Source organism: Poecile atricapillus, chromosome 7 (assembly GCF_030490865.1).
Source record: "Poecile atricapillus isolate bPoeAtr1 chromosome 7, bPoeAtr1.hap1, whole genome shotgun sequence".
In the NCBI taxonomy this organism is placed as follows: Eukaryota; Metazoa; Chordata; class Aves; order Passeriformes; family Paridae; genus Poecile; species Poecile atricapillus.
Genome location: NC_081255.1, coordinates 12,436,024 through 12,462,326, shown reverse-complemented (window position 1 = coordinate 12,462,326; position 26,303 = coordinate 12,436,024). Strand labels below are relative to the sequence as shown.

The window sequence follows — 26,303 nt, the reverse complement described above, 5'->3', positions numbered from 1 at the left end:
TTTGTGGATAGATCAAAAACATGATTGTTTTTATTTATGCTATTCAAAGAGCATCATCCATTCTGCTTAGCAGTGAAAATAGCAATTAAGAGAAAAGTCACAAAGACCATTTCAGCCCAGCAATGGACAACTGTAAAACAAAATTTGACGGGCTTTAGGAAGCAAGGGTGGCAGTATAGCCACAATATTCTTAATAGCCTTTGGCTAAGTCCAGGAATTCAGTTTGCAATATAATCAATCTTCTACAATCCACAAGTATTAAATTCATCATTAGAATGTTGTTTCTCCTTCCCAAACCTTCCATGTAACAAGCAGCTCAGGAAGATAAAAGGCATTTTTTACTGAGAACAGCATTAAGAAAAGCAGAAAGAGCAAATATTTGAAAACAGATTAATATTTTTCTAGAAATGGGTAGTATTCATAAAACGTTTAGCAAGTTCAAGGTCGACTTGTTCTCCTTCTGTATACTATTCATAACAGGCATTTGACAACTCAGTGACAGTCAATCTAGCAACTGAACTGAATGTATTGGGCCATCCAGTTTAAATAAAAACTAAATCTTCATTGTGAAATGAGCACAACAAACCCAAGAAGAGCAAGAGGCTTTCCTGTTTCTGAAATTCCAAATAAGATCAAGAAATAGAGTTACAAATGAGAGGAAATAGATCTAATTTTGATAAATAAGCAGATGTATGTGTAAATGGTAAGATATTGTGATCCTTCACACCGTGGTGTGAAGTGAAATTTAGTAATCCTGAGCATTCCACAATTTTTTTTCCCAGTATACATATCTGCAAAATTACATAACATCAATAAGATATTGACATTTTACAGTTACAGTTACTCTGAACTTGTCTTTTCAGTGCTTATACAAGACCACCCTGGAGTTTATTTAATATTGACTGTTTCGCACTATTCTCTGGAATCAGGGTAAAGGTATCCCCTAGTGGCTGTTGTCCTACTGGAAAGTGAGGAGATCACACTCATTGAATTGGAAAAATGAGATTTTCGTCTCATCTTCAGGACTCCAAAACCTGGTGAAAATAGTGGCTCAGGGAGCCACAGAGAAATATGTTTTGGAAATTCAGGGGATATTGAGTTTTGTATCCATGCAAATTCTGAGGTTAGGTCCATTTTCAATTCTAATATTTTCCTTTTTAGTTACTGTCATCATGGATCTTAGAGAACTTATTCTTTGTCATGTATATTCAAAACAAAATGGATAAATATAATATACACCTATCTTTTATAACCAATTCTTCCAACTAAAAATTAATCTCAGTATGGTGTATGTTGAAGACCGATGGTCCTAAACAACCATCTCATACCATCCCTCCACCACTTCCAAATGGCACAGATATTTCTAACAGTCAAAGTGCATCATATCACCAATTGCCTTTTCTCTTTCAGCAAGACACAGAATGAAAATCAGCTAGCAATTGTTTTGTGGGTGGGTTCACAGATTAAAGATGAACTATAAATTGAGAGGAGTATCGAGTTCACAATATATTTGGTTCCTTTTTGGAAACCACTACCTGGTTTTGTTTTTAAAGCTGCCATGGGTTTTCAACAGGATTCTTACTCTAAGCACTCAGTATCTTTCGTCAGCCAGCACCCACTGAATGACTACCAGGGATGTCAGTGTCAAATTCCTCTGCAGACATCCAGCTGGACTCTCTACAGGGATTTATCTAAAAGGGCTTTCAGCAGGAGTGATGTTACTAAAAGTTCCATCTTCCCTGCCCTGCATCTTTCAAGTATCAGCCATAAAAATTTTGAATATGCTCATTATTTAAAATTTTAATCATCCTCCTCAGTTTTGTCAGGTATTTTAGAAGGATTTCTGTCTACAATTATAATGTATGTCTGCAGTCCAGGAAGACAGCTGAAAGCACAATGGCTCTACCTCTATATTTGGAAACATCTTCTGTTTCGTTTCCGTGATGCACAGTGATGTGCAGTTCTAAGAGGAAGAACACACAGTTCTGGCACAGGAGACCATTAGTTTATGGTTAAATATTTTGATAGTGAAATTTGGATTCCTTCTTATCTAGCCCTCTGGTAGTACTCCTCCTTTGAGTAAAGGATGCTGAAATAGTTGCTCAATTGTCCTCTGACTGTTTGTTATGGAAATAAATCCCACCCATATTGAGGCAGCCCTTTCAGGTATCAGCAATCAGCTTCCTCCACATAATTTTGTCATTCTTATGAGAAGCACAGAGGCAATAAAGTGTGATATAGAGCGAAAACAACTAAATTGACTTGGGAGGAGCTTTGCATTGAGGAGTCTTTAGATTCAAGGTGAGATGTTAAGGATCTAGGAGAAGATTTGCTTTACTGTAAGTCCTATGAAACAGTTGTGCCAAAACTCCATCATATAAAAACCTGGTTACACATTCAGGAGAAGTGCAGTGCCCTTTGATGAGTTGAGAAAATCTGGCAAAATTCTATTTTTTATAGTGGTTTATTGCTTTTAATAATCTGTCCAATAATTTGAGTAGAACATTGTGTGAATAATCTTAGCAATGCTTTATGGGGGGCTAAAGCAAATTGCAACACTGGGTGCTAGGCATAGTTTTGACTCTTATCCTCAGCTGACCTAAAAAAGGGCCCTTCCATAGTTATTTCCATGGTGCTCAACTGTTCATAACTGTTGGACTCAGGACATGGCTCTGTGGTCTGACCCAGCACCATTTCACCTATGGACATTTGGTCCAGATAAAAGGCCAGAGTTAAACCTTGCATGGCTTTAGAATCAGGCCATGGGTTTTGTTCTTCTCAATAGTGATTATCAATGGAAAATTTAAATTAGAGCCAGGAGAGAGCATGGGGGCATTGGAGACCTGGGATGACACATCTGGAAAATGCTGTTTGGTATTCTTTGAGGTTGAGTATCTTCAGAGTGTGTCTTTCTACAATAAGGCTGTTAAGTATACTGACGGAAATTTTGGAGAATGTTGAAAAATTTTATTTTTGAGAAGCCTTCATACAAATTATATTTAAAATTCCCTTGTGCATTCATTATGTAGAAACTGTGTTATATGCTTTCTTTTGGAGGAATATAATTCTATTGACCAGGAATTCTCAGCTTTAAAAGACTGGGGCATGAAGAGCTGCATTATTTCTACAGAGAGAACAGACTCTTTTTTTCCCTCTTAAATTTAGAAATTGGTGGAGTCCTTCCTCAGCAAAACTAAGAAAGTGCACATTTTGATCTGACAGATTCAATCTGATTTGTCAAATTTTCTGAATCTCTGTGATCAAAGCTACAAAGATCAAACTATTCCATCACTTGACCTCAAAGTAATACAATACAGTTGAATATAGTTGAATATTTTGCCATAAATGTTATGTTAAGGCTGTCTATCAATAATTCAGCTCTTATATAAAATATTCTTGCAAATAAGATATTGTACCTCAAGAACAAATGATCTGTGCAGATATATTTTCAAAGAATATCAGTCTCTCTGTTTATGCCAGTAAAGAGTGAAAGAAACCCAAGGGTGAGAAATAGAACAAGACAAAGTTTAGTGAAATATGTGGGCTTGGAAGGAAAAATTGTTAACATTTTGAGCAGTTGGACCTAGAGCATGTAATGTGTCTCAAGAACTCTATTGCTTTTTTTCCTAATGTTTTAAACCAACTTTCAATAGATAAAAAGTGATAAAATAAATTTTAATGGCAAAATATCCTTAAGAACACAAGAAATATTAAACAAGTGCAGCAAGTAATGATAAAATGGGCTGTTCTAAAGCAAGGGTCCTAACCTTAGGGCTAAAGATGGGGAAAAAAAAATTACTTACATCTCATTTAGGATGTACAAAAGAATCAATACCTTTGGAAAAAAAAAATAATCTATGAATTTGCCCTGAGGTGAAATGCTAAGGTGATGGGAAAAGCTTCTATTGTAAGATGACGATATTATACCCTGCATTTTATAAAAGAATATTCCATGATATTTTCTCTTTACAGCTTGTTTCATGCTTGCTTACATTATTCAGAAGCATTTTGCATCTTCACCTGAGTTGGCTGAAGAGGCATTGTCCAGCCATCTGTAAAGGCAAGAGTGACAGCTTATACCACTGATTTTAAGAGGTATGTTTGATTTTGGAGTGGTAAAAGTTATGTCCCCAAAACTGCAGCATTGCCATCCTACACTTCAATAAATTATGTTTTAAGTATCTAGACATCATGAGATTGACTTCAAAGCCATGATTTTGCAGTTTAGTGAGTACATTTGGTATGTCTGGCCTTCCTGGCTTTGTTGGTTTAGAAGTCACTTCATAAATTTTTCCCACCAACATGAATAGAGTATTTTTAAAAAATGTGTACTGGATAATTTTACAGCCATGTGACTCCAGGAACTGATGTTTAAGTATGCCATAAAAAATTCAGATACTACAATAACTAATGCTAAGTGTACTCTTTGCTCACATGATTTTAAATGCCACCCTGAAGGAGAAGGTTAAAAACACCTAAATTCTTCCTGCCAGGGCTATTTTTGTTTCTTAGAGTGATCAACAGTGTCAGAATGAAATCTTCCCTCAGGCCATTTTTTTTAACAGCCAGACCACTTTAACCACCAACTCTGGCAGTAAAATTATTCGTGTAAGGAACAGTGAAGTTTAAACCTTCTGGAGAAGAAGCTACCAAAGCTGTGCTCTTGTCCTGCAGAGTTGTTTCAGTGGGGTTCTGGCCCACGTATTTCTTCAGGTGGGGAAATGGATATTTACCCTGGTTCCTGAAAGCCAGTACTGATAATATGTCTTTTTATCCAGACTCATTTGTCTCTCTAGAGATCACCAGCTCTATTACTGATAACACAACTTTATATTGCTCTAGGCGGCTTGTCAGCTTTACTGATCCTAACAATTATGAATGAAGATTTTCATGTGGGCAGGAGACAAAAGGGAATATCACCTGAAAGTTTCTGAAAAGGGAGAATTATGGGACCACCCCATAAGTGAGAGATAATGTGTGGTCTCCAAGGGCCCCATCAAACTTTCCTGAGAAACAGCAGCAGAGCAAATAATCCCGGCATCAGATTGTTTCTCCAAAGGGAAATAATCAGTGTGTCAATGAAAATGTGTAGGCCAAATGTACCATTGAGTACAGATGAGCCCCCTTCTTATTCCAAATAATAATGGTATGTTTTCAGATTTATGGTGTTGCTCCTTTCCTTCTCCTGCTCCATCACTTCACTCTTTCCCTCTCCTACCCTGATGGCAGATAATACATAACTCATAAAATATATTGGTGTGGATACGATGCTGAGATGGGATTTTTGTTTCTTCATTCTTTTAGTAGGGGAAGCTGAACAGACACATAGAGATGGATGGGTGAAGTGAAGTAGAATATTACTGAATAATCTTCAACCTTGAATGAGGAAAATGAGATACAGGATGCCTAATGTTTCATTGACATCCATGAAAAGAGACATGAAAATATCCAAATCTCTCTCACTGGAAAAAACTTAAGGGGACCACATGCAAAACCACAGCTCCACTGAGCATGTCCTGGCAGGACAACAGGGATCCCATCCGTGCACCTGTCCTTGTGTGGCCAGAGGGAGAGGCTGTGCCTGGTGCATCAAGAAGAAAATGATATTTGGTGAATCCTCACTGCAGTGCTTTCCTCCTATATCTGTGCAGGAGGTAATATAGAACTCCATGTTTCTTAATTTCTGTAGTAATTTCATGATTATGTTTCCAAGAGAAAGGACGCCTTCTTATTTTCATAATTAACAGGAACTACATGTTATACATTAAATGTGACACAAGAGAGATGAATTATGCAGTAAATTCTGTGTGTGCTGATCAGCACAAAGCCCAAGACACATTCAGCAGAGTTGCTGTGAAGATCTGTAATGAGTTTCAAGTACATCATTTCCTGATGGAGGGTAAGAAAACATCCATCAATGCTAATTTTCCCACAGTTTTCAGCTTTTTATGAATACTTTACAGCTTACAAAAAAGATGAATTTCTAAAGTGCAACTTGAGGAAACTCTCTTAGTAATTAGAGAATATTCCTAGCCAAAACTAATGAGGTCTGAACCTTAAACACAGGGATGGTTCAAAGTTGATAGCCCCAGCCTCCAATTTCTTCAAAAAAGTTAAATTAATTCCTCAAATTTAAACATGGATATTTTGTTTTCTAGTTGAACTCTAAACGAGGTTTGTCATTGTGCCTTCAAAAGTGCAGAATTTTTGTGTCATTCCTGATTCTGTAGTAGTTTTGTACAGGATTAAGTGGTCTGAAAAAGCAAACTCCAATGAGATTGAGGCATCTTTACACCTAGCTCAAGGATTTGTGAAGTGACTCTGACTTTGTAGTGGAGCACATGACCATGCACACAGCTCTGTTGTCTTCAGCTTCTGTCAAGATGTTGCAACAAAGCCATCCTGACATTTTAGGAATGAGAAAATGGATTTTAGATACTGACAAGGAGGGAGGGACAACTTTTCTGATTAGGCAGTTGTCCATTTTGTATTGAGAATGATCTACTTGTTTACAGGTTTTAAAGAACCTTTGTACTATAATATCTGGGAATATTTTTCCAGCTGGTGTATGTTGTTTATTTAGTGAGAAAAAATTAAATATATTCTATGGTTAATTAATAATAAGTATTTATATGTTGTATAAATAAAACCCATAAATATATTAAATATTTTTTAAAAAATGTACCTACTATACCAAGGTGCTTAACACCTTAAAACTCTGTTGATTTTAGAGAATTTAGAGGTTATCAGGTCAAGAGTTGTGAAAAGCTTTGATATGTAAGGAGGATGAAACTTTTTATTAAAACTCACCCTCAGTGGGAGCATCAGGTTGTTATTTTAGAATTTGCATGTGTCTCCTGCTTATGTCCTTCAGTTATGTTAAGTGAAAACTCTCTCAGAGGAGATCACTACTCCTATTCAATCAGAACTTAAGGGGTTTTTTCTGAGATAGAATTTAAAATCAGTGTTCAGGTTTCTTAACAGAGACTATTTTCCAGCACCTGTCACTTGAATGATAAGGCTTTTCTGTATCCAGAGTAGATTTTATTTGATGAATACAAAAATAAAAAGCTATAACCTGAAGAGCCTGAAGGCTGGAGTCTGAAAAGCAACAAACAAAATAATTTCAGATATATGTGAATAAATTGAATCTGTGCTTACAGAATTTAGAGCCACTTGAATTCTGCAAGACAATTCTCACTCTTCTCTCTTACATCAGTTCCAAAGCAGAGCGTGTTTCAATCATGTTTTTGTTAGCATTTACACTCATGGGAGCATGAGTTTTGTTCACAGATGTGTTTCAAGGAAGGACTGTACCTTCATGAGGTACTTTTCATGACCAACAATACTGCAGAGACACATTCATCCTCTCTGAAACACTTGAGCTATTTGGACAAGACAGAAAAAATTCCCTGGGACTTTATGACAAAATTATGAAAAATAAACAATCACTCTGGATTAATCTATTTCTTTCAAGGAACTAAAGTAATGAAATTTTTTCATCCTAATTAAGATGTGATCACTGTGAATACTCCGACAAAGCAGGATAGACTCCTTCATGTGCTGTTATTAGCAAGAAAGCCTAATTTATTCTTGCTTATGGTAGACAAAGATAAGTTGTTGAGCTCTGGTACTAATACAAAACTATTTTGTGCTCAAATAAGGGACTGGTATATAACAGCGAATATTATTCACTTTGAGGCAAACAAAACTTTTGTAGTCTAATACTACACTCATTTCCCTGCTCAGTAGTTAGCATGTCAAGTGTTCACACTGGACCTTAAAATGAGTTGGAAAGCTCAGGAGTATATCAACATTTGCAGCATAAAACTGTCTTCTCTTTGATCATTCAAGCTTTCCAACACTCTAGGTGGTCCTAACTAATAAGGAACTGTGATCCTCTTCACTACTTGATTCCAGTAGCCACACAACAGACCACATGCAGTTAATGCTTGCCATTAGTGTTTCAGTCAAATGCCAACACTTATCCACAGATTTATAATCCTTTTAATTACATAATTATAAATCATGTATGTAAAATGACATAAAAATACATAAATATGTATGGAAAAAAGTCTCTATTAAGGATGTGAAGATTCTGCATCTTTTTGTTTGGGATATTTTCTCCCCTCAAAGCAAAAACTGGTGCAAGTGTTTTAATGTATATGATATGTGTTATTGAGCAGGGGCACTGCTCTAAGTTCCACACAAACATGAACTATGAAAAATAGAACTCTTTGACTTTCTCCAGATATTTATATGAAGTTATTTGTATAAGATTCTGGTTTACAAATCTGACATACCTGTGCAAAGCCCAAACTGTCAGCATTCAATCCCATATCTGTGCTTTAGCCCATGTCAGCCTGGTCGTGGATGCTGAGCACTAACAGATCTACTCACTTTTTGTGCTGAGAACTCTGGAAAACATACCTGCAGAGAAGGAAAGGGCAGCTCAGAATTAAATACATGCTTCTGGTAACGCTCTTTTCCCAGGAAGCTATTCCATAATGAGTTTGATATGATTCTGAATCTTGGAACAATGATGGTTGTGCACAGAACACCAGTTAACATGTCCTGTCCCAGTAAAGGAGAAGCTGTGGCCATAGGACAACAGTCCCAAGGAGCAGTCACCCAGGTGTGGAGCAGGGATGTATGTATGTCTTGTTTAGGTATTAGGGTTTAATGACAAATTAGAAGGGCTGATAATAAAATTCTTGTGATGAAAATTTCTTCTGAAAGGTGTTGGAAGCAGCTTTAACCAGGCAAATCCCCCTCAAATGTCTATCCTGTATATATATATACAAATATTTGAGATATTTGAGAATGAAGACATTGCTGAATGGAAACTTTGTTTTATAACTGATCTCTATGAAACCTTAGGCTCTCTCTTGCTTTGATTATATGTTGTTTGACTAGCCTCATAATCTTAGAAAATACATGTTTATGACTGGGTCATGGTCAGATATGTAAGTTAAAGCAAGACCTTTTGATGAATAAATAATTCCTATTTTAGAGGTTTATAATAGTAAAGCCCCTCTTCCCAAATCTTGTGCAGGGAAGAATTTATGCCATGATCTCTCCTGGATATAGCTGATTTGCAGCTTAGAGGTAAAGGATAGTAATTGGTTCCTGTTGTAGTTTCTTCAGCACCTACTCCCCGCCCAGTTATTCCTTTGGGGTATCTGGTCAGTCTGGATTATCTGACTGTGGGTTTTTCTGGGGCTCTGAATATCTCATGGAGACTTCCATAAATCTGAAGCACTGAGCACTAATTTTAAGCACTAGTCAGCTAAAAAATAAAAAAAAAATAAAAATTTACCTTTTTAGTTCCATTGCCATACACAGTCACACACTCCTTAGAGTTTAGGTTAAACCCCCCTGGCAGTTATATGCTAGTGAAACATACAGATCTGAGACATCAATTTTCTTCAATTTTAATATTGAAGTGCAAATTTTAAAAAATAGTTAAAGATATGAAATTAAAAGAGGGAAGATGTCTGCTCTAAGAGAGGAGTGACATACAATGGATTTGCTCTGAGCTGCCTGGGATCTTTTAAAACCAATAAATTAAAAATCAAATAGTTGGTGAGGGCTATAATTTACACTACAGAGGTGATAAAGCCTTTTGTGTTCCTATTTGCAAAGAAAGCATTAAACTACAGTGATTTTTAATTTTTTTTCTTCCCATCAGGGAGAAATGTGAAACTCAATTTTACCCCCAATTGGTAAGGTGCTAATTTGTCTGACAAGTTGTTGGAATCTCAGCATGTTTGAGGTATCCTTGATGTATCAACACCTTCATGCTGAATGAAGGATGCCTTTAATGTGTAAATGTTTAGTACATATCCTATATCTCATTAGCCAAGAACAATACAAACCACACACAGGCAAGAAGGGTCAGAAGCAAGCTCCAGTCAAAGAGAAAAATCTTTTATGTTCTAATTAAATGAGCAAACATTTGGAATACATCTCTTTTGCAAATAGTTTATCAAAAAATACACTTGAAATTTGCAGCCTCACTCGAGTTCTAAAGCCCTGATGAGTGAATCCAAGTACCATAACTGATGTCTCCTAGTTCTTCTTACTGCATGCAATACCACAAATGATTAAGATTAGTAGAAGAAAAGCGGTTGTTAATAAATCCACTGCTGCGTTCCACAGCTGCAGGATCATGTCCAGGGAGGTTATGGATTCTGGTGACTGATATGGGACTCAATGAGATGGGTTTCTGCTTGGTTAATCTCAGGAAACCATTTATTCAACACAGGAACAAACTCAGCTTAGAGACAGAGAGCCCTGAACAGAAGCAGGGCGGTGGATTTTATGGGACAGAACCAGGGTGGAGTTTAAGGTCAGGAACTAATAGAGACATAGCAAGGGAGAAACCCCATGGGCTCAAACCCATTCAGAACACCCTGAGCTGCCACCCCATGAGGGGTCCGTTCTTTCTGGGCTCACAGGGCCCATCCCCTGAGGCAGAGGGATGGAATTTACTCTTCCTGGGCTTTAAAGCCATGCCTTTCACTTTAACAGTGCTTATGTGAAATGAAATCTTTGCTCCCTGGGTATGGTCACCTCACAACTCACTAAGGTATGCTTCTCCAAACTGCGACTGCTAGTCTAAACCTTCATAAGTTATACATAAATTTAGAAATTTAGCTTCATTGACCCTTTTGTAGAAATTAATTTTTTTCTAGGGAGAGCTGAGGGGTGCTGCTGAGGTGAAGTGAGTTGTTTGCTGGATGTCTTGTAATGAGGGCTTACCTGATTGTGAGACGAGAAAAGGGATGGCTCTGGCTGAGGGTATGTCCTCTGGTGTAGGATGTTTTCACACATGGTTGTCCACCCTGGCTCTGCTTCAGGGATTGCCTCTTGCTGTCTCTGCTCCAAAGCATAAGGTGGACATGGGTCCACAGGGTAAAAAACAGAACTTCTGCTCCACGTGGAGCCCTTGGAGGTGGACACCTGCCCTGCTCAGCCTTTGCTGTAGTCCTTGCCAGCACTCCCTTCCCTGCAGGCCGTGTGGGCACAGTGGTGTTCTGCAAACTTCTGGTTGCACACGAGAGATTAGAGACACTCTTTTCACTACTATGTAGCCACATTACATTACATCAGTCTCATGTTTGTCAGTCCAGTTGCAATTGGGCCCTGGTCCTGTGTATGGGTTAATTCCTTCTTTCTGCTTTTCTCTTCCGGAGGCTGATCCCTGATGACTTGCAATCAATAGTCTGTGAAACAATAAGGTCAGGAGTGTGAAGATTCAGATTTTCTGCCTCTAAACACGGACTCATGTGCTGGGCCACTGAGAAGAGTATGACCTGAGCTCGTTGCCTGATAGAAGAATGGAGTGGGAGGAAAGGGATTCAAAGTATCTGGAGATATGTAGAGCTGTTAATACGGTGTCTGTCCTCTTCACAGGGATAGCTGGGGTAAATTGTAAACTTAAAACAGATGTGACTGAAAAACGTCAGCTTCTTGTTAAGCGTTAAGCACTGATGGACCCTGAAACTGGAATTCTAAGTCCGATATGCTGCCATGCAACCCTGCAAAAAGATGAACATTTACAAGCCCAGTCATAAGATCAGTTTTTGCAGTGAAGATAAAGTAGGAGTTTAGGTTATTTTTGTGTTTTGTTTTTTATATTTGTGTAGTTTTACAAATACAAGAATATTATATTTATTTTTATCTGGGGAAATAGAAATTTGAAAGAATTGCATGACAGAAGTGTTAGAAGGTGACATGCTTTGATATGAAATGAGAGTTTGGATTCAGTTCCTGATAGGCACTAAATAGAGGTTTTCCAGCTGGATCTCAAAATATAGCTGGTATAGCAGATCTAAACAATTTGGGAGACTTCTGTGCATATGAACATGTTATAAGGGTCATACAGAAACTGGCCTCACACTTACCTTGCAGTCTAACCTGTTCCAAATGGATCAATGCTGGCTAATAGATCCATTTAATTTGGTTTCCATGAGTAAAGCAGGACCTCACAGAGGCTCAATTGCACCCAAGTTTATGTTGCACTACCAAAAGAAAACAAATACAAGGATGAGGCATTTAATTGGTGAAATGATGCAGAGGGAGAGATTTCCCCCAGATTTTGACAAACTGGTCTAACTATGATCCCAAAGAGCACTGAGGTATTCACATGTCACACAGTCATATTCACAGAAACATGTGTCTGCTGTTCTCTTACTAAATAACAGAAAATACATCTGTGAATATATTCACACACACACAAATAAGAGGGATTTGTTCACTATACAAGTAGGCCCAGGCTAGCAGTGGCCTGCTGAGAGCAGCAGTGAGTGCCTGGGTCAGTGGCTGAGTGGCAGAGCTGTGCGGGGATGGTTCCATGGGGTCAGCCCACGGCGCTGCGGAGCCTGGGTTAGAAGGCAGGGTCAGCTATTCATAGTTAAGAACTTGCACAGAGCACTTAGCCCTTGGAGAAAAGAAAGAAAATGCTTTTTGACTAAAGGATTGAAGCTTCTTTTGTGTTTTGAGGCTATCAGCTCATGAACAGTTTGTCTGAACTTACTGCCAGAGTGATTACAGGAGTGTGGCAAGGATTCCAAGTTCACAAGACAAACCCTGCATGAACCATCCACAGCAGCTGGGTGTTTCTGTGTCTGGCGGGAAGGTGAAAGCTCTGGATTAGTTAGCTTGTGTAAATACTCATGATCATGAATTTGCTGTAGGCTTTACATAACTTCATTTTGTTGGTCTCAAATTCATGCATGTACTACTAAATTCTCTAAGTATCGTTAAATATTTTCCTTGTATTAAATATTTTCCATGTATTAGTGTCTGTAACTCACATCAGGCAAGCTGCAAGGTTCTTGACAAGGTTCAGTTTCTGCCTGAAATTAAATTAGTTGGCATCAGTTTGGAAAAAAAAAAATACAACAACCAAACAAACTATTGTAAATGAGGTTTTTAATTTGAGAGTGTCCAAAACAGATCACAGGAAGAAGCATGACAAATAAGTCAAGATAGAAAGAAAAGGCTAGGAAGACAGAGCAGGTATGTCAACATATTTTGCATGGATAGTTTGTAGCCATATTCATTTGCTTTATGTCACACAGTTTCATGTCACAGTCAAAGTAATCTTAACAGGAATAAAATTCTGTCACTGACATAAAATAACAGGGATGAGATTTACATATTTAACTTCAATTTAGTTGTCTGTACTGAAAACAGTAAGACTTGGATAAACTTGAATATACTTGCAGATCTTGTAATTGTTCTATTCAAACACAAATTTTCAACTCTACAGATAAAGCTCTGTTTTTGTTAAGGTAATGATCACAGAGAACTTGTCTACTCCTAATTGATAGAAGTCAACATTAATTTCAGGTCTGAATCCAGCCCTCAGATGCCTACATATTTCTTGGTGCAGATACTGAAAAAATTTGCAGGCGTGCATGTGTAGAATTGGGAAATCAGACCTGGGTCCTTGGAATTGCTCTTGGGCCATAAACATATGCAAAGCAGAGAACTGCTGGTTTCCTCTGGCTGATTTCTAATTTTAGGATTCCAGTAGTTGATGCTAAATGCAAACCCCTCAGCGCTGACCCCTCCTACATTTCCATTTGCAGCTGTGCATCCTGAATGCTGTGAAAGCAGATCTCAGGGTGTGATCTGCAAACATATACATGATACATGAGACACAGTAACTGTTCAGGTTTGGAATGGGAATCACAGACAGCTCACAAAAAAGCTGTACGTTGAAATGAAAATGTGAAGATGTATGAAAAAATGAATGAGTGCCTTGGCTTCTGTGGAGCATTTTTCTCCCAATACCAACATGCTACTGTCCACCCAAAGGCACAGAATTTATTGTCCCTATCTCTCATTAAGGGTGTTTGCCTGCATAATTTAGGGATCAGCTGTAGCTAAGACAAAAATCATACTTATCCCAGATCCATATTCTACCCCAGCGCTGCCAGGAAGGTCTGGCAAAGTCTCTCCTTGTTTCTGGACATTTTCCATTGAAGCATCAATGGTGCAAGTTCAAACAATTGTCTGCAATACTGAAAATGCTGCCATTGAGAGCTGGATGAGCTTTTTAGCTGCTCCTGCTCTTTTCCCTGTCAGATTCCTGGCAGTCTCATGGGATGCACTGGGATGTTCATGCGGCACTGGGTGCATGGTAATTGCTGGGACTCTGAGCAATGCTGAAGAATCCATGGTTCTGCTCCTGGATATGTCTCCTCAGCTCCTTGCTCTTCCCAGATAACAGACACCACATTAAAAATCTCCTCTTCCATCTCTTTTCCTTTCCTATCGTACAGGCACATGAGTATATTTAACATCAGCTTTCACAAGCTATAAGCCTTAGTACTATTATATTTTCCTACCTTAAAACTTATTCATGGTTAACTAAATTTTCAGCTGATTTAGAGCACTGCAATTCCTTGACTCAGCAACATAGTTAAGACTATACCCCCTGGGTGGCTATTTTTTTTCCCCAAAAATTTCCCAGGGTGCAGAGGCAGTTTTCAAGGGCTGTATCTATCTAAGGCATTTGAAGGTCAAGCCCAAGTGGTCGGTGGAACTGCTTCGAATCCTGAAATCAAGTTCTTCCAAAACTGGTATCTCCTGGTTAGGAAACAATCTGCTGGATATGGATACAACAGATATCTGAATGAGTGGCCTATTTCTCTAGGGTTTGTCCTTGGGAGCAAGCAGGGTAACTTTTGTACTCCTGGAGACTGGGTCTAGGACACCTTTTCACCAGAGAAACCAATAAAATATACCCCAAAGTTCCCCATGACATAAAATAAGGCTTCCTGGCAACTGAGGCAGAGCCTTACTAGTATTGAACAGTGCCGCTGGTGATTTTAATTCATTTAAACTGAAACTTCATGTGTGTGAACAGTACTCCAAGTACAGGATTTTGTTTCCATTTTTCTAAGAGGAAACCTGGACAGAACTGTGGAGATAAACCAGAACCTGACTGCTTGGCATTGATGTCAAATTTATACTAGGTGATAGCATTTCCTTTGAAATAAGGGACAGCTAACATCTTCCACTACCCAGAACTCCTCATGGCACTTGTGGATAAGCCTCTTTCAGATCTCTAAAATTTCAGAACATTTTAAAAAATTTTGCTGATAGCCAATAAATGGAGCTGGCTGAGCCTGTGAGCAGCATACAGACCCTCCCTTCTCACTCTCCTCATACTTTTCTGGTCCCTCCTGGCACAAAGGAACTGCTCTGGTTTCTCAGGGACAGCATTCAGTTGTTAAATTCATTTCTCACAGGGGCCTTTCCCTCTTTTCCAGGTTATTTCAAAACGACAGACAGAACCAAAATCCCATTCAATTAAAAGCAAGTAAAAAAGGGATATGAACTCCTAGAAAACAAACAAAAACAGTTTGAAACTTTGACTTAAAAAGCACGGCAGTATTTTACCAGCAAGGAGTGAAGTCATTAATGCTACCTTATTTGTGCTACCATTAAGACTTTTTCACTATTACTGTTCAAAAACATTTTTAGAACCTGCTGTTTTACTGCTTTGAAATAGCTCTACCCAGGAGTGAATCTTTGCATTTATTTTCAAAACAATCAATTCTTCCATGTGTAAGACTTTATGCAAGTCCAGTCTTCAAAGACAAAAAATACCAGGCTTCCTTATTCTAAACCACTTTCCTCTTCTATTCCTCATCTTCTCCTACATTTCCTTTTCTTATTTGTTATCTGGCAGCAATTCCTGTGGTCATGGGCTGGGGTAACATGCACATGCATGCCCTTGTACACACACATGAATAGGCTCAAGAAATACAGATCAGTACCTTTCAACTCCCCTATAAATTCTCAACTATTTTTGTTTCTCCATACCTTCTCCTCTTCTTTTTTCTATTTCCTTTCCTTTTTATGCCCATCTTCTCTGCTAGTATTTTATAATGCTGTTCAGAGCCTCGATATTCTGAATCCAGGGCTCACTGCAGTCCTGAGCTGCTCTCATTGCCAGTGCATCTTGACATGAGCACTGTCATTGCTTTTTGTAGTGCTGGAGCCACAGGCAGAAGCCTAGGACCCCCATATTATCCTTAAACCATTTTGACCCAAATAGGTCCAAATTTAGACTGTTATTTTAGAATGGCAACTGAGACTAGATCTAAAAGATCGTTAAGAACATCTTGAATGTTGGTGCTGGAGTAAAAAACATGCTTTTGTTCTGGAAAGAGGGAGTCCCACCACAGCAAGCTGCTGTGGAAACACAAATTGAGACGGGCTCAACCACCTCAGCACCTCTGACAGGCATTTAAGCCACTTTTTCTGACTTTGGCACACATGTATTACACAGCTACAAGGGTTAATAATGTGAACAGACAGGAAGCAAGAGCCATTAATGCTGTGTCAACAGCATCACTTCCTTGGCAAAGCTCTGTGCACACTGACAATCTGACAAACACATCCAGCGCAGGTTCTTGTCCTAAATGCTTCTGTGCCTTTCAAACATGCTGGTTTACAGCTGCAGTCTCTATGCTGAAGCAAGCTACAAAAACACAGAAGAAGTAGTTTAGCGGGATTAAAAGAAAGAACAGAGATAAAATAAATGCGGAAAACCTAAATGTGGCTGGAGATGTCATCACAGCCTAAGGCAGAGGGTGTCACAGACTCCCCCTTCTGAGTAGGGCATCTGAGAGACTTTGGTAAGCGGCCGCACGCGTGGGTGGCAAAGGTTCAAGTCAAAAGGTTTGGGGATTTTTCAGGGTGGCTGTGTGATAAGCAAGTAATGTTTTCAAGAAGATAACGCGCTCGTGGTGAACGCTGGGGGAATGGTTTTCTCCGGCCAGTAGAGCAGAGGATCCAAGGAGCAGTAGAGCTGTTGGCAGCCTCTGGAAGCAGCAGCAGCAGCAGGAGGACATCGCGGGCTGGGAATCAGGGAATTGATTGTTTATCCCGAAGCGCTCCCGGCAGCAGCGAGCCCCGGGCCCGGGGCCATGGCACCGCCTCGGCCGCCACCTCGCGGCCAGCGCCGGAACTGCGGCCTCCGTCATTACAGAGCCACAGCCGGGCCCAAGCCATGGGAAACAGCCCAGTCTGGGGCTCGTCTTCACTTCAGCTGGGAATTAAATCCCATTTTTACTTCATTTTAACAATTTAGGCACATTGCTCATGCTGCTAATCCATCAGGATACTGTGACACTATGCAGAAAGACAAAGTTAAAGCATTATTTCTTAATCTTTTATCACTCATTCCACTTATACCAACCTGAGAAAGGCACTAAAAGTGGGAGGCAGGGGCCCGGTGTGCATTTCTAAGTGCAGGCTTTATTGCTTCGAAATGTTAATAGACAAACAAGTAAAATAGCAAAGTACATCTGCTGCATCTCAGATGTTAAACTGCTGCTGTCAGTCAGTGTAATTCCCACCTGCTAACAATAAAATGTTTTGACATCCAATCTCATACACACTTCAATAATAGTTACCTAAAAGAAATTTTCTGCTATGGAAATATTTCTTTCTCCACTCTCCTAGAATCATGAAAATGTTGATGTGCTACGAAGTCCCGTTATAAAGGGCACCTGGTCAGGGACAGCGGTCACCAGAGCAGCTCTGTAAATTGCGCTGTACAGAGCAGCCGTGTACAATACAACTGTTATATTTCATACTAAAAACCAGCTTATCACCACAGACAGGTGGCTTTAGTGTCTTACAAAAAATACCATCAAACCAGATAGTGCTTGTAATTGGAAATTTAGTGTCTCCTAGTTCTTTGGCTAGTTAAGCTTTGCTCAGGCTCTAACCTGAGCAAACAAGGAGAAGGTTTTCTTTGGGCAGTTGCAGAGTTAATGGGTGCCCTGTTTATGCTTAGCTCCACAGTCATTAGCAGCATCCAGCGCAAACAGAGTCTGACAACTCCTCCATTCCCAGCTCCAGAAGGCAGCTGAAACCACAGCAGCCTTTAGTCACTTGAGCTGCATTTGTAAAGCAGCTGGACTGTGCAGAAGAGCTCTGCTGATCCAGGCCTTCCACCACACTTCTGCTTGCAAAAGTCAGGCAGGGATGTGGTTTCGTCTCTGCATGGAAGGGATCTGTAAATAATTTGAAGGTTCAGAGTTCAGGGGTGGTTTGGAAAAATACCCATCGTGCTGCAACGCCCGCAGGGGAGCCGTCTGGTTTGGTAGGGTGTCTCTGGGTATTTCTGGCACTTCACCTCCTGACTGAAGTCAGGAAAACTCAAAGAAAGAAAGAATATGGAAAAATACATCTAGACACTTCCGAACATGGAAACAAGTTTCCTAATGTTTAGTCAAAGGCAGAAGTCAGTTCTTGTTTTACCCAGCCTCTTTGAATTAGAAAACATTCAGTGCAGTTTCCTTTCAAATATTAGATAAGCTGAACGAATAGCTGCCCAAGAATCAGAACCATGACTAATTCTTGCTCATTAGATGTGCAACATAAATAACTCCTTGTTTCACTACTGATTAATTACAGCGAGATGCCTCCAGCTCTGTCACACGTGTGACGATCTGCTTCCACACTGCCTCCTTCGAGTAAATCCATGTCATCGTTCTGCAGACTTTTGCCACTGAGAGGAAATGGGAAAGGCTAGGTGCCAAGGGCATCTGGCTCTGCAGCTCTGGCTCCTGGGGATTTAAGAAGATAAGGGGGTGATTTAAGAAGAGCTCCAGTGGGTGAGATACAGCCACTAGTTCTGTTACTGGCATAATACCCCCTGTCCGAGGTATAATGCCCACATGGCTTTCCTAGGCCATCACCTTGCAAATGTTTCTGGACAGTTCTGTAATTCACCTCAGCAGTATAGACAAACATTCCTTCATACATGACTTTCATGCTGTCTGCCTGCTTCCAGGATTTTCACTGGGTCACTGCATTGGTGCTGATGCATTCCCTGGGGCTGCACACACATTGCCATGCAGCAGGGGAAACCTTGCTATTTCAGATCGAGTTGATTACAGATTTTGACAGAAACATGCTTCTTCTTTTTTTTTAAGGAAAACTCTGAGTCACAAAAATTTCAACATACCTTTTAAATGGATTGATTTTGAGAGGAAGGTTTCCCAGATGGGGTGGTCCTTCTGTATTTGGCAAAAAAGGAATTCTTCCATGACTGAGGCATTTGCGTGTGGGCGCCCTGTAGCCAGCAAAGGGCAGTGAGCTGTGAAATAACCGTCACTGAGCCCCACAGGGAATCAAGCAGGGCAAGGGTGCGGACCTGCTTTGCAGTATAATTTCTAAGTCTTTGTGTTGTGGTCTCAGTATACTCTGCCAATCCATTTTGTAGAGCTAATTGTAAGTTCAATGGGTCAGGGAGAAGACATCCTAGGCCAGAATTTAGAGCAGCTGGGTGAGATAGGACTAGTCACACTTCTAAGTCAGTCACAGGAATGACCTGTGCACAGGTACCTCCCATGCAATGAGACAACGGGTAATGCTACTCTGCTCAGCCTGACATGGAGGCAAACTCAAAGGCTTCAGCTCTTTCTATTTATGCAGCCTTCCTTATTTCTTTCTATCCCAATGAAACACAGATGAATAGGCCTAAAAATGGGGATATCTATTTATAATCTCATTTTTCTCCACTTAAATCTTGTGTGATTTCAAGTGCTCCTGTGCATTCCAAAATTGCCTTGAAAGGACTAATTTTGTTTAATTTCAAAACTGAAGCTGGTGGGAACCAAGGATGCCCTGAAAGTAATTGTATTAACAGAAAGTGGTGCTGTGAGGTCAGGGGAAAGTGCAGGACCCAAGTGCTCACAATATTGTCAGCTATGTCATGAAAACAGATGTGCTCTGTAGCTCCTTTCTGTGTGGGGGGAATAGGCTCAAGATCAGGGTCTACTCTGAACTCAGCAAAGGTTTTTGTCCTGTTCTTCCAATTCCTACCTTTCCTTTCAGAAGGGAACCTAGTTGGTTTGTTGCTTTGGTTTTTTTCTCCCTCTCCCCACTTGCTTTTCTGCTCATTGTGGAAAACTCTCTGAAGCTAATGTACAGAAATTCTGACTGGTTTTAAAAAAACCTAAACACCAAAAAGCCCAAACTGTCCTCATTTCTTCTATTTAAACCATATGTTAAATTATAACCATTGAAGTAGGAGGAAAACAAAAACGTATTTCACTGGGTTCTAGGAAAGATCTGAACAGATGGCATTTTTATCAAGGTTTTATGTGCCCTATCCAAACACCCCAAAAATTGTGCTGTACATTAGATCTAAAGTGAGCTGTTTTGTTATGTGTCCAGAGGTGACCGCATCAGTGGCCGTGTGCACAGCTTGTAGTCCCTGCCTCAGGATTCAAGGCTAATGCTCCAAGGTGAGTTTTTGGGTGGTGGAGAATGGTCGGTAAGGTTTCAAGATTCAGAAGTATTATGGGCTATTTCTGGTGTGTTTTAAAGCTTCACAGGATGAGCTCCTGAGATTCAGGTAGCAGCAATACAAAATGCTCCTACATTTTCTCATACACTCAAAGTTAATGTGAGTTTGCACCCTAGTCTTCCTCTTGGGTTTGGGGCTGTCATCATCCCCAAAAAGACTACTTGCAGAAGAACCCATCTTTTGTTAATTAGGTTGGGGTTCAAGTTTGTACTTGAATTTGTTTTAAATTCAAAACTAACCTCACATATTGCAATTTTGACTTTTCCTAATAAAAAAACTACAGATAATGTATCAAAGAACCAGGAAGAAAAGGCCTAGTTTGCAGAAAAAAAAGTTTCCTGATGCCAGAAAAGCAAGGGTGTTTGTCAGCCTAACTTGTGGTGTTCATTCTTGCTCAGCTACAGTGAAGATAGATTAACAATAAATTACTCAGTGAACAAATGTCTTGTTTTCTCTGTGACTCCACCTCTTTCGGGCATCCTGCCCTGTCCCCACCCCTTACACTTGTCTGCATGTCTTAATGGCAGTATTCATGCAGCTGGTAATTTATGTGTCCAAGAGAGAAGATTTACACAGAGTCTTCCCTTCAGTTATTCAGAAAATTTGAGATTCAAGTATGTATGTGATTTGTCAGGTCCCAAACATCAGCTTAAAAATCATAAACATCTTAAGGGCTGGACTTGAATGCAAGAAATTTTAAAAGGAATAACTTCAACTAGAAATTAGTTCTTAGGTCCTCACTTTACACCTAGTTACAAAAGTTTGTCTTCAAAATAAATACAATGCCTATTGTAACATAAGCACAGAGCCATTTGGCTGTGACTGGAGCAGTTTGATGTTCTGCTCTGGAAGACACAGAGCCGATCCTGTTACTGAAATCTCCTCGATTCTCTGGGTGTCTGGTGTCATAAACACAAATTTTCAATTTCATATTACTCATAACAGGCACACTGTGAATGTTTGCAGAGTTTATAGGGGATCAGTTACAAATGTGATTATACCAGTCATTCCTCAGGACTGACACCAGTTTCAAATTAGAAGCTGACAGGCCTCACCTGCTCCTGAGTTCACTGACAGGTCAGCTTCTTGTAATTTTGGCTATCCCCCCATCAAAATGACATCTGTGTTCATAAAGGGACAGTGAGGAACTCGAAGTTGTTAGAATTGTTGCAGAATAAGAATAAAGTGTCACCTACTCCAATAATGTAGTGCTCAACTTTGGCCTTTTTGACAGCTTGATGCTTGCAGCCCCTGACAATATTTCCAGCTACAAGAATAGCTGGATCCAAGGGTCAGCAGTTGTTCCCTCTTCTCCCCATGGATGTGAGGCATTCAGCTCAGCCCAGGCCACAGGGCACAGACAGCCCCAGAGAGAAGCAAAGAGCTTGTAAAGTGCCTTTGCTTTTCTTCATGCATCATGATACATGTAGATAAACATTCCTTACAGAGGCTGGTGTTACATATTTTTAAACAAACAATGTGTGAAAAACAAAAGGTAAATATTGTTAAACAATGGGATCAAAAATGAAACTTTTTCAATAGGTTGAAACCTATTTCTTCATAATTGAATATTTTTCACATTCACTCAATTTAATGGAACGGAGCTAGCTAGGTCAATCCAATTCTTGTACCCTTAAATTTCTCAAAACTAGGAAAAGAGACTGCATCTTCAAATACAGGCTTTGGGATTACCTGTTATTTCTGTCATTAAAAGAAATCAGATCCCAACAGTGTCAGCCTTTGCTGGTTAAAGATTGGGGCTCTCTTGGATTTCAAGTGTAGTAAATAATTTTCTAATGTATGTGTGCCAGCTATGGAACAGTTGTACAAATGTCTTCTTAAGGCTTGGCTTTTCTGGGAAGTGAAGGAAATATAAGTGTATATAATCCCACTGAAGTTGCCTGGAACATTGTATGCAGGGAGGAAGGTTTCTTGAGTTGTGGGATGTTACAAGCTCTTGTAAGGCTGCTGGGAAAAGAGCACAAACATACTTGTTAAGAGAGAGGGTATGCAGGGATAAACAAGATGTTGAATTACACTTTGCCAAATGAAGGGCTCAGGGCAGCCAAGGCAAATCTTTTTCTTTTCCTCTCCTTAAAGTAGACCTTTATTTTTGGACTTTTATTTGTGGCTAGCAGAGCTGTAAGGACATTCAGTTATCATAGTTGCCATCATTCTCTGAAATCTGTCCTTGGCTTTATTTGCTGGTCCTAGAAATACAATAGTATTGACATTTTATCTATATTAACTAAAGAAATATAATAGTATTGGCATTTTATCTATCTTAAATAAACATAAAAGCAGATTCCTCATAGTGTAAACAAGCATGACTTCAGGAAAACAATGCTGATTCAGGCCACCTGAGTGTCTGATTCTTAATATAAGAGGGACCATGCTACAAGAAAGTGAACAAATGCAAACATTTGTTATAGAAACTCATGTCACCAACACAGACTCCCTCCCAGCATTCAGCAGGGGAAAAAATATAGCTAAGGTAGATTTACAGAAGCCACCACTTTTCTTTTAATGATTTGGATATTGATCATTTTTAATCTTCTTCTCAGAACAACCAGGAGATCTATTACAGCTTGAGCCAGCCATGAAAAGCAGGTCCGTTCTTTAACCTGCCCCAATTCACTTGGACATATTTTATATCTCCAGGGATTCAGCCACGAAGTCCATTAGAGCATCAGATGCAGTGAGGTCAAATCAATTGTCCATACTGCAGACAAGGTAACCATCATTTACTGTAATTCTTCCCCGTCATGGTAGAGGAGAGGAGAGGTTAAAAGCTGTATTACCATGAGGCTGTCTCATCTATCTTTCAGTATATTGGTAATACCTAAACATTGCTTAAAGAACCGAATGTACAACCTTAAATCTGGGCTAAACTGGATGGAATGGTTAGATTGCCAAATCAACAAATTTGCTAATGATTTTTTTCAGGTAGGTGCAGGAAAAAAAGAGCACTTTTAAAACAAAATGCAAAACCCTTTAAATATATTGTCACATCTGACACATCACATCCAATGTTATAATGGTGCGCTCATCTCAGGATGCCCTGAATGACTGATATTTATCCTTCCCCATATGTAGATTATTTACCTATGAAGTAATTTTCTGTCATCTCTTTAAACTGGAGATGCTACGGCAGACCAAAAACAAAAGAGGAAGTAAATTCAGGATGTATATTTTGCACTGTAAATCAAGTTCTTATGTGTTTGCACTCCAGGATGGGCAATAATAATTGACTGAAGCAATCACTGCTGTGGGAAAACAAACGTGCTGGCCGTGTCGCATCTGAAGGTCAGGCCTGATGACACAGTGAGCACCTGAACTCTCACTGACTCCTGGGGAGCGGCGGGTGCCGAGCGCCTCCCGGAGCTCTCCTGACAGGGACAGATTTACGTGGCTGCTGGGGCTGGGATGAGGATGCTTCCCACTCCCACCTCCTGCTGCTGGCTCTGCAGAGTCATTTATTTCCATTACGGTGCCATGGCATCTCTGACTCCTGCGCTCCGTGCCGTAACTGCACGAAAGCAGAGAGGAAAATGCGGTTCTGTGGCATCTTCCTCCTCCTTGGAACCACTGCACCGTGGCCCTGGCTAATGTCAGAGGGGCTGCTGTGCCCGCTGGGGATCCATGGCCACCCCCGTCCCACCTGCGAGAGCCCGCGCACTGTGGCCAGGCCCTTGTAGGAATCCTCTGCTCAAGTGGGAAGTGACAATGAAGCTCAGATTTATTTACTTGCCTGTTTTCCTTTTCTAGGTTAATCTTTTCTCTATCCCTGGATTTCATTAATCCCAAGATTTTTTATTTTTTTTTAAATAAGTGATTGAATGAAGGAGCCACTGAAATTTTCTGTATTTCAGAAATTTTTTCACAGCTGTGGAAATAAGTAAATTTCTGTATTTCAGAAGCTGACTTGCTGAGCAAACATACCTGTGTATGTGATATAGAGCTGAAGTAGTAAGAAGGTAATTAAGTACTGTTATTCTGGTATAAATACAGCAAATGTATTTCTGTGGCCAACATACATTCATGATATTCTTCACGGGAGAAAATGTGATGAATGTAGTAGGAAGGGAAGAGCTGGTGTAGGTAGTGCAAATTATTAAGTATTTTTACTATAAAGCCTATTTTTAAGATTTTAGTAAGGTTTTAAAGCCCTGCACAGTAACTTCTAACTTCAGATAATGTGTGTATTTAGTAACTGAAAAAGAAACTAGCAAAAGTTTTGTGTGTGCTGAAGGAAAGATTTAGATACTTTAGATTAGGTGTTACATACCATTCATGTAACTACTTTTCTGCTGTTTCTTTTTTTGATTTCCCTTAACACAGAGTCTGTGTGGGTCCTTTTCCCCAGTTAATGTTACACTATCACCTCTGAATTCATCTCTCTGGATGTCTCTTCCCAGATCCTCTGCTAATGCTCACATATGTGCAGATTGGAGTTGTCACTCAATAGAAATAAATCCAGTCTTAAAAAAATTAAGCTCTAAATCAGGTAATGTTTTTTTTTTTCATTTTAATATAGAAACTCAGAAATAAATAATGGGAATTTAAATCTAAAAAGAAATAAATTGATCTAAGTCTGCCAAGAAATGAAAGATTGGAAAGTTGCTTTACTTTGTAATAGCTCAAAATTAGGGTGACATGCAGCTTGCACGGTCTGTTGGATTCCTTGTTCTGGAGCACACTCAGACAACTCTCAGCTGAGTAGTCCCCTCTCTGCTGGCACATATTCTGCAATGCTAATTCAGAGAAGGCTCCACTGGGTTGTTTAACTGAAACCAGAGTCTCAAATAGATCAGACAAGCTTTGCTGTTCTTTGGCTTCAATGGATATCACAGCCCTGACTGAAAGCGCACTGAACTTAATAGAAAGGCTTTGGATCTGGAAAAATGCTTACTGAAATCAATGAGAGAAAGAGCTTTAACTCCAGCAGTTAACACTTTATCCTGGCCCTTTTCTCAGCAGATACAAACACTGGCTCTGCAATGCCCAGTCATGTTTCACAGATCAATATGACAAACTAAGGGATGTGTATTTACTATCTGCTCTGTTATCATCACATGTCAGATCAGACTTTTGAAAAATAAGTCTTTGATTTTACAATAATTCTACCCTGTGCAGCAAACAAGTGTATTTTAAAGGAAATCTGTTTAACTAGGAAAATCACTAAGGAATTCCTCAAGAGTTATATACAGCTCTTAGTTGACAGACTTCCTTAAGGAACTCCTTTTTCTATGTCTACAGTAATTAAACTAAAAATTGTTTTTGAGTATTTGATGTTGGCATATTGCATTTAGTTTAATTTTCTCCAAGTGCTAAAGAGGTTGTGACAGTTATGGGGAAGTAGTTAGGTCTTGTGAACATGAGAGAGGCTCAGAGTCTCTGAATTTGCCATAAGGTAATATAGTCAAGGGACCTTTCTTGTTGTCCTGGTCACTCTGTTGGGGGGGTAGGAATTGCCTGCTTTTTGCATCAGTAGTCACTGCTCTGAGTGGAGCTGGTGGCACGACAGCTGTGGATGTACAGAGAACATCAGTGTGGGGCTTTGGGGATGAAATTCTCCTTTAAGTAACCAAAAGAGATGGCTCTGATTACAAAATGCTGATGACATCAGGCAGAATGGCTCTGGAAGCAAGCAGGAAATGAGCAGGAGTGTGTTTGTGAGCCAGTGTCACCCTGGGTGCAGCCTGGCTGTGGCACAGCACGACTGCTCCATGTCTGGGATGAAACAGAAAAGCTCTAGCAGGAGGTCACCAGTACAATATTCTCTTATGGGAAGGAACTCCTTTTGTTAAAATTGAAACAGTTATTCACGAATAGCATCTTACATCCGCATAAGTGCTGTAGGCCGCCAAAGAAAACTGTATGGCCCTTTTTCCTTTCCTTCTCTTTTTTTTTAATGGGGTGAAAATTAGTAAGTGTAGATTGCCTGGCC

The 26,303-nt window shown here is 39.7% G+C and overlaps 1 long non-coding RNA gene across 7 annotated transcripts in view; it reads left to right on the top strand.

The window, feature by feature from the left end:
• Window positions 1–26,303, top strand: part of LOC131580817 (uncharacterized) — a 101,715-nt gene that overhangs the window by 66,086 nt on the left and 9,326 nt on the right. For 5 of the 7 annotated variants that reach the window (XR_009277967.1, XR_009277965.1, XR_009277963.1 and 2 more), the window contains 2 exons: window positions 3,973–4,095; window positions 5,305–5,610. This is a non-coding gene — a long non-coding RNA (uncharacterized LOC131580817). Of the gene's footprint in view, window positions 1–3,972; window positions 4,096–5,304; window positions 5,611–5,747; window positions 5,900–8,493; window positions 8,635–26,303 lie in introns of those variants that run through there. The other 2 variants (XR_009277964.1, XR_009277969.1) reach the window with 2 other exon arrangements.